This window comes from Oreochromis niloticus, linkage group LG19 (genome assembly GCF_001858045.2).
Source record: "Oreochromis niloticus isolate F11D_XX linkage group LG19, O_niloticus_UMD_NMBU, whole genome shotgun sequence".
NCBI classification, from domain to species: domain Eukaryota; kingdom Metazoa; phylum Chordata; class Actinopteri; order Cichliformes; family Cichlidae; genus Oreochromis; species Oreochromis niloticus.
The window spans coordinates 4,279,901-4,289,265 of record NC_031983.2 but is presented as its reverse complement, the minus strand read 5'-3'; the positions used below and the strand labels follow the sequence as shown (position 1 = coordinate 4,289,265).

At 38.3% G+C, this 9,365-nt stretch overlaps 1 protein-coding gene and 1 long non-coding RNA gene across 3 annotated transcripts in view; one reads left to right on the top strand and one right to left on the bottom strand.

Annotated features, from left to right (window-relative positions):
• Positions 1 to 223: 223 nt before the first annotated feature.
• LOC112843153 (uncharacterized) lies at positions 224 to 1,858 on the bottom strand. The gene is made up of 2 exons (XR_003215321.1): positions 1,778 to 1,858; positions 224 to 1,646 (listed from the first exon to the last, which is right to left on the bottom strand). It is a non-coding gene; the product is annotated as an uncharacterized LOC112843153 (long non-coding RNA).
• Positions 1,207 to 9,365, top strand: part of prkd1 (protein kinase D1) — a 70,121-nt gene continuing 61,962 nt past the window's right edge. For both annotated transcript variants that reach the window (XM_025901120.1, XM_025901119.1), the window contains exon 1: positions 1,207 to 1,642. The gene's annotated coding sequence lies outside the window, so the exon portion shown is untranslated. The remainder of the gene's footprint in view (positions 1,643 to 9,365) is intronic.

Below are 9,365 nucleotides of genomic sequence, written 5' to 3'. Positions count from 1 at the left end.
CACTAACCATCACACTTTATATTGTAAGGTAAAGACCCCACAATAATACAAAGAAAATGAATGCATCCTTACTTTGTTCTTCACCAAGTCTATTTTTTAAATTGTATTCTATTTATTCCCTTCTGTCTGTGGAGACTACAATCCATTAGATTTAGGTGAACAAAATTAAAGTTTTTCCAGCGGCAATAATCTCTGTCTTGATTAAAGAAAATCACAGACAAAATTATGTTAACATGAAAACAGACTAACTTTATTACAAATTCCAGTTCTGGTACAGTCTGTCTATGCTTTCTGCACTGCAAACCAAAAAAGAGGCTGCATACAAGAACAAAACAAAATTAAATTTAAAAAAAGAATCTGCTCCTGAGTTAACTGCTTGTCCCAAGTTTGCAACCACATTAAACATCCTACATGATTAATCTAATTGTAAAAAGCCATCTAAACATTACTGGGAATTAATGGGTCTGCAAAATAGCAAGCCCAGACCATAACCTGATTGCCCGACATTTACCCGAATCAAACCAAAGTGGGGACAGTTTCAACCTGTGTTTTGCCTCCTCTGCACTTTACTAAAGTCACCCTAACCCCCTTCCCCCTCCCCCCCTATATCCATATTAAGGTAACAAATGCCACTGGTGTCAGCAAAAGACAAACTCAAAAGGTAATATTTCACTAGTTTTAGATTAGTATATGCAAACATAAATTTAAAAAATCAATTTCTCAACCATAACTCCATATGTTGTTAAGAAATTAGTAGTTCAGTAGAGTAAAAATTACTGGGACAGTAGATGAAGAGAGGATAGACAGATTAGAGACAGAATTTAGGATTTTGAAAATCTGCAAATATCTGGATTTACATATGTGAACAGAACACACAGTCTCATCAGCTTCTGAAGTCTAAACCTCTCCATCCATCCATCATTTATCCACCATCCCTCAGTCCAGGACATTTCCCTCTCTCCTCTCCTTTCCTTTACTCCCCTCCTCCTCCTCTCCAGCCACTGTTGACGTCCATGGCTCTGTCACCCGCATCACCGGTTTCCACGCTGCTCTCTGGTCCAGTCATGTAGTCATTATGGTTCTTCTAATTGCCTCTGTGTTCACACCCGCGCTGTTTGTCTTCTCGCGGCTCCCTTTCCTTTTTCAGTTAGTTTTATTTTAGTTAATCAGTCGTCTTTTCTGTCGGAAACTCTTTTTATCCTCTTGCACTTTTCTGACGCTTTGGGGAGTTCCGTGCGTCCGAGCCTCTCGCACCTCTCCACGGTTTAAATCCCTCCTCTGGCTGCTCCACCTGGACGTGTCGCTAATTTCCCTATTCATTCACCCGTGCGGTCATTTCACGTCGTCGTGACTCCTAATTGTTTCTTGGCAGAGTTAGAAACCGGTGGTGAAAAGGCTCATATGAGTGCGCCTCCGCTGATCCGTGCGCCCAGCCCTCTCCCGTTCTCAGGGGGCACAAACAACACCAACACCGGCGCCGGGGAGGGGTGGTGGTGGTGTAGGAGGAGGAGGAGGTGGTGGTGGTGGTGTGATCTCCTTCCACATCCAGATCGGTCTGAGCCGGGAGCCCGTGCTGCTGGATGCCGCGGAGTTCAGCCTCAGTCAGGTCCGGGAGGTGGCGTGCTCCATCGTGGACCAAAAGGTAACTAAAGAGTTTAAACCAAGTTCTAAAATCAAGTTCTAAAATTCTCTGAGTCCTGACAGAGTAATCATAATGTAAAGAAGTTACATTGGCGACATAAATCTTTCACCGGTTTAAAATTCATTAAATACAGACCATAAACACAGATATTTTCATTTCACGCCTTTCGTCTCTCCGATCTACTTAAAACTTGCAAAGTGTTTTGTTGAGGACCAAAGGAAGTGCAATAAGGAGTTTGGATTTTTCAGTGGGTTTCTTATTTGGGGGTTTCGTGACCTCACAGATGATGTCACAGTCCTCTCTGACCCAGTATATATTTTAGTTTAAAAAAAAGGGAAGTGGACACTGCACTAGAGTATTTGAAACGAATGTGATCTACAGATCATATTTTTTTCTTGAATGTTTAAACAGGTTCTGGTTTTGTTTTCTTCCTTCAAAAAAGCAAACAAAAAAACAACAAAAAAACAAACAAACAAACAAAAAATGTGAAGGTTAATGTTGTACGTTATTGTTTGTTTTAGTTTATTTTGTAATCGGGGGTGTCAGACATATATTAATCAAACTGACCTGCAAGTGGGTACAAACCAGCCACTGAATTACTTTCCAAAATAGGAAGTGACCAATAATGAGTAGTCAGCCATCAATAGTGGGAAGACATCCGTTTTCTTAAAAAAAAATGCATTGCTATTCTTGGAACAGTGGTGCCAGGTTTCAGAATTAACTAGAGGTCAGACTCAAAAGAGAGATTTATCTCACATGTGTCAGATTTAAAAGGATTATTGAACAAGTTGTTGGATAGTTCTGGGAACTGGAGAGTAGTTCAGAAAAGGATACTGGTTATCAGAATACAAGTGGAGAATCTGTAAGAGGAAAGAGAGCATTATTTCTGGCCAATCTTAATATCTGAAGAATGTTATGAAGCAACGTGAAGCAATGGAATTGCCTTACTTGTGGATTATCCGGACACAAATCATAGAGGAGGTTATAAGTTACAGGCAAGTATCCAGCAAGAAGAGACAAGTGGTGGTGGAGAGTGGGAAGGCAGGCCAGTGGGGTTGGAGGCTTGAGTGGAACTCACTGGGAATACAGGTAAGTCAGCAATCACATCCACAGAGTGAGACTGTGGGCGGTGTAACAATCTGCTGTCCTTCCTGGACGATAAGGAAATTCAGAACAAGTGTAGAAGGCAGAGAGAGTCATGGCCAAGGGTAGAACAAGGGAAACATTTACCCATCGAGCCTGTATCAAGAAAAAGGATTAAAAAGTGAGTGAGATGAGTATGGAAGGGCATTAATAAGAATTTACCAATTCCGATTCCGTTATAGATATCACTTATTGATTTAATTCTTTTATTGATTCTCATTGGGTTCTATTTGGCTTTTAGAGTCACCACCATCACTAAGCAGCATATCAAAGGCATTGCAGTCATGCAGACTAATTGTGTGCTGTGTAGTCAAATGTTTTTGCATATTGGAGGTATTTCTCATCTTTGTTGTGATCAGTGTTGGGCTCATTATTCAAAAAAGTAATGTGTTACACATTACACCGACCAAGCATTCACATTCCCAACGAGTAACATACCGACGATTTGTCACGGCCCGAGGCGTGTCATAGTAATGCAAAAGCTACCCCTCCGTGTCCTTTTGAAACGCTCCTAATTGAAGTGAATAGAAAGCTGCTTCATGGCTTTCTATTTGCTTCCCTTTTTATTCGCTTGCCAGCATTCTATTGCAGCCCTAACCCTAACCTTAACCATAACCTTAAATTTATAGATTCATTCGAACCCGCTCTCATGCCTACATGATTTGTCACATAGCGTCTCTATGTAATGTGTTGGGATGAAAACGTGTTGACACAGAAGAAATGTCTTAAAAGTAATGCAAAACATTAACTAATTCCAGGAGAAAGTAACTTGTTACACTACTGGTTACATTGAAATGAATTAAAACACATTGTCTCATAATTACAATTTAATATAGTCTACAGTCCCACATATCAACACAAATCTCTATCCTAACAAGGACACACATACATAATTTTTCTCTTAGTATTTAGATATGAAAACAAAGCCAGCAGCACAAAGCAAACATGAAAACCAGCACGAAGATACTTTAAAACAATTGCCATGGTGATTCTATATTAGAAACAAGAACAGGTAGAAATGGAGGCTGCTGACCGCTCATCACTTCTTCTTCTTTGTTTTTTTCCTGTAGAAGTTCAGGGTCTGGCTGCTGAGTTGGCATTCACTCAGCTTTAACATAGCTCTTGGCTAGTTTAACGTTGCAGTAGCATGCTGTCTATGCTTGCAAAGAGCCAAAGTTATGTTAGCAGCATAATGCAATTATTTCTGTCCTGGATGAGGTTATTACTTTACCGTCGAGCTCTCATCCTTTTGTGCAATAAAAATAAAAGTAATGTTCATATGCAGGTGTTTTTTACCTCAATGGTTTTGAACTTTTTGTAAAGTAACATTTTGAAACTGAGAAATCAGTTTTACCCTTTGAAAATTCATTCAAAACCTATAGATGATAGTGCATCTGTGAAGAGCTTGAGAGAGTCAGAAAAAGTACAATGTCATCATAAAAAAACTTACTCTGTACCAGTTATTCAGCAGCATAGACCAGAATTTTAAATCTGAGCCACAACCCTTACCTAATGAGACTGAATCAATCAAATACCAAAAGACTGAATATTGAAAAGGCAACATCTAAATGACAGAACAAGGATTTTACTTTGAGAATAGAGGTAAGCTGGAATTCTTGAACTGAGGATCAACGAGAAGAACTCATCCAAGAGGTGACACATAGCTGGAAGCTTAACTTTATTCAACACAATCCATCAGACAGCTTCAGAGACTAGGTTGAAAATGACGTCTTTTACGCCTGAACATTAAAGTAACAGCAAAGTAACATTCTGAATTCCAGTTTATGCTGAAAAGATGCCACTGAGCCCAAGGAGCAAAACTGGCTGAGTGGAAGGGATCAAAGTTGAGTGTACGCAGTTTGGGTTCTCTATCACTTGAAGGTGAAAGTCGACGGCATTTAGAGAAGACAGAACTGCATCACATCCGTGTTGCTGGTAGATGGCCAAGGACCCTAGCTTCACGGAATTTTATGCTTTTCCTGTGGAAGGGGAGGTGATGCAGCAGACTTCCTGGTTCTATTTTTCTTGCACATAATTGTTTTAGAAGAAGCAGAAACAGCAGGAATGGGGGCTTGCTGAGGAGGTGGACTGAATTGCAGTCCAGACTGAGTCATGTCTAATGCAGCGGCAAGCTCTCATATTTTCTCATGCACTAAGATCAGGCAAGAAGATGCAGAGAGGACTGCTGCTGATGGGACACAATACAGGAGCTCCCTCTACTAGAATTTCTCACAGACAAGGATTCAAACGGCTCTGGCTGATACTGATCAGGAATAGGTTCAAGGATGTCACTAACAGAGGGACACATGATTAAAAATGTTAGTGATAGCATGACAAAAGAAACATCATAAACACCATTCCACGAATGTCTGAAAGGCAGAATGACAGAAGTCATTTGTGATTTAAACCACACAGAAGTGAGTCTGATTGGCTCAGTCGAGGAAGAAGATGATTGGACTGGAACAATGATGTGTTGAGTGTTGAGTGTTGAGTTTGACAGTGTGCGAGAGCGGTAGTGATGTAAAGAAGCTGAACACCCAGGGAAGTGGGCAGATGATTGCAGAGTTTAATACTGAACTAATGCATAGGCTTAGAATAGTAGAAAGGGGAATACTGTTGCCATGTCCCTTTCCACACCCTCACTAATCAGTTTTTATACACTATACAGGTTTGTTTCCAGCACTTTAACCTCAGGAATGCTGACTAGTTGTGACAAATCTTATATTATGATATATGCCAACAATAATAAGGATGGTGCTTTCCATTTGATTTTTTCACCAGCACGTGATATACCAAGAATTTGGTATATCACGAGGGTAATTTGTTTAAGTTAATTGCTGTTAAAAAAAGATTTATTGTTGCCAAACAGTTTCATTAATTGATTGTTTTAAAATAACTGTAATTACAATGTATCAGATGTTCAAATAATGTATTCAAATGTATCCACCCTCTCAAACATGGCTGCATTTTTAGACTTTCGATACAGTGTTCTTTATTTGTTGCATGCAGCAGGAGATTTGAGGTGCAGCAGCAAGCGTTTGCTGCTGAACAGACTAACACATGAACACACAACATTTCTCTGATGGCATGCAGTGTGTTTAGCAGTTTTTCGCTCTATGTGTAAAGCCTACAGTATGTGAGTCTGGAAAGGAGTGTTAGTCAGTTGGTGACTCACTCTGAGTCTTGTTTCTCATTGGAAACATGATTAATTCTGCCTTTGTTCACTCGCTCTGCAGGGGTTTTTCTGTTTTCCTGGCTTTTGCTTTATGAACTGAATTGAACTGCAAAGCTGTTACCGAGCACTCATAATTAAACCACGCTGACACACACACAGACAGTGTCGATGTCCTTATGAATGTGATAGATGTCCTATTTCTCACATAGACAAGCAGAGAGAAATTTCAGAGGACTTTATGAATGCAGGCTTGTTTTTATTCTCTTATTTCCACAAATAACAATGATGTTGTTGTAGATGAGTTTTTCTCTTTCTCCAACACCTAATCAAACCAACGTCCACTCCAAAAGCTACAGTGTAAAACATCAAGCCCTTAAGTATCAATGTAATTGCAATTAATGTCTATTAATTTGTCTTCATTTTCATTTTATAAATGGGAATGGGTAATATATACCATTACATCCACCACCTTAGCAGTGGTGGATGTAATGCATTCCAAAGTGTCATGTATTATAATCACATCACATTTTTCAGTAATGCAGCAATGTAACATGTTACTACACTAAGTTAAGTAATTACATTACAGTTAATTGTAACTCTTGACAGAAAGTTACAAAGTTTTTTCATCCTGCACACTGGGTTGTATGAGCTGAGCTACAGTTTTTGGGGAGTAGAGATATGGACAGTACCTTTATTTTTATTGCACAAAAGAACAGGAATGCAATGGTAAAGTGCAAACTGCCTCTAGAACAAAAACAATTGCATTGCGTTCCTAACACAATGCAAACATCTGCAAAAAAGCTAGTGAAGAACCTACAGGGATGTTATACCTGAATGTATGCTGGCTCCAGCACAGCAGTCAGAGCCTGAGGCAAGTCGAGTAATAAAGGCAGTGATGAGCAGTCAGGCTTGCAGCATTGTAGCCTCCATTTCTGCCAGTAGGATCACTGTGGGCTGATTTTTAACTGTGCATTTTGTTGTCAGTTTTGTGATCATAGATAAAAAAAAAAAAACTAAAGGAAAGATCATAAATATGTCCTCATTATTACTCATGTGACAATGGGTTGCAGGTCATTTTATGGAGTACTGTGGAAGTAATGTAACAGTAATGACTTACTTTCACCAGTGAGACCCCAACACTCTGATCATTAGTAGTACACGTCCATAATATGAGAGTGATATGCCATGCACAATGACATTCTTTTGTGATAAAAATATGACTTGTGATAGAGGAACCAGTTGAATTTTGTGTTTTATTTCTATGGTGCATTTCATCATTTCAGCAACAGAGTCAGTTTATCAATTCAATATTTACCAGGAATAATGTTAAAGTGGAATACAATAATGATCTTTTTCTGTCTTAGCTTGATGTTAGAGTAAATAATATTTGTGGTGGCTCAGATCAGGTCAAACGATTGCTTTTCTCTATTTTTAAGCTTGTTGAATGCATGTTTTTAAGTTTTAACTAGCAACTTAACTTTTAACTTTTGTTAAGATGTGCAACAAAAGTTAGGTTGCATTTTGCCATAGTTTTGGAGTGTAGTAGATGTTACCTTCCAGGTGTCTTAGAATGTACTTATGCCTTATAATTTCATTACATTATATGTTCTGGCTATGTTAAATAGGGAAAATTCAGTAATAATTGACAGTGAAGATCTGATTTGTCAGTCAGCACTTATTTAAATGAGTTCAGAAAGGGAAAGAGAATGTTGCTAGAACTAGGATCGGGATCAAAAATGTGGGACAATAGATATGCAGAAATGTACACAGAATACTGTAATGTTTCTCAATGTAAAACTGCAAAGACTTTGATAATCTTGTAAGCAAAGTGTATAATATCATCAAAAGATTCTAAGAATCTGGAAAAATCTTTGTGTGCAAGCCATAAAGAAAGAAAATCAAGATTTAATGCCTGTGATCTTTGGGCCACTGCATTAAAAAACAGGCATAATTCTGTCATGGAAATCACTGCATGCACTCACAGTTCATTTTGCTATCCACAAAAATCTATTTTAAAATGGACTAAGACAGAGCTTTCACCAACTGAAAACATTTGGTTTATCATGAAATGAAAAATATGAGAAAAACACCTAGGACTGTTGAGCAGCTAGAATCTTAGCTTCATACAAGAGTGGGGCAGCACTCCTCTCTCAAAAGTCCAGCAACTGGTGTCATATCCCAGACGTCTATGTGCTGTTCTTTAAAGAAGAGAGGATGCTACACAGAGATAAATGAAACTCACTTACCCTGTCCCAACTTTTGATGTGTTCCTGCCATCACTTTAAATATATATTTTCTATGTTTATTATGAATAAAATATTGATTTATGAAATTTGAAAATCACTGCAATTATTGCGTGCCTGTGATAGACTGGCAACCTGTCCTTGGTGTCCTGTCATTCCCGCCCTATGACAGGTGGGATAGGCACCAGCTCTGCCGCAACCCTGATAAAGATAAGTGGAAGAGAATGGATGCATTTTTTCATTTTACATTTTATACAGCATCCTAACTGGTTTGGATTTGGAGTTATAGCTATAGTGATCAAAGCTGCCAGCATTTTATTTCTTGGCTGAAAAGTGTGTAATTAATAAAAAGAACTGGATTTGTTTTTTGTCACTTCTGCATCGGCTTTAATTTTCTGCCCCGGTTGTTGCTGCTTGGTTTCATTATATAAATCACTAACTAGCAACTACATTTTGCTCTATTCAGTGAGTAAGAAGAATGCTATTCTACATGTTCCAGACTCTGAAGGTTGATCAGAGCTACATTAATCTTTTTTCGCATTCCTTGATACAAACACCCTTCCTTTTACATGATACAAGTAAAAACACGCAATATACGCTCATCATTCTGCCATTGAACATGTAGATGAAAAATGTGTTTTATCTGAACACATTTGTCCCAAATGTCTCACTAAGATATATAAATAATAATACAATAGATAATAATAATAGTATAAGGCATTTCTTTTAGTCATATGGGACATTCTTACCTTCTCAGCTTTATTACATTATCATAATCTCTTCTTTTTTCACAATAATTGTCAAACTACTCGAAAATGGTATTTCAGTCATCAGCTTTAGATTTCAGTAGGGATGCAGCTATAGATTTGCACATTTATTTTGAGTCACACTTGACAATTGTAACAATGTTGAACCTTTTATGTGTATCAGCTATACTGTATAGTCTCAACTATACAAAATCTGTGTAGTTTGTGATGTTTTCTTTCTGGCAAATTTCGTCAATGGCCAAAGCACTGGTAGCAAAAGATGGATTAGTCAGTAGTTGACTTCCACTAGATAAAAGCCTGATTTAAAGACAATCTGTCCCCTGCAAAAATGTGGGATATCATCCCAATATATTGGAAGGTACCAAATGAAATGGGACACCTGATTGTGACGGCTA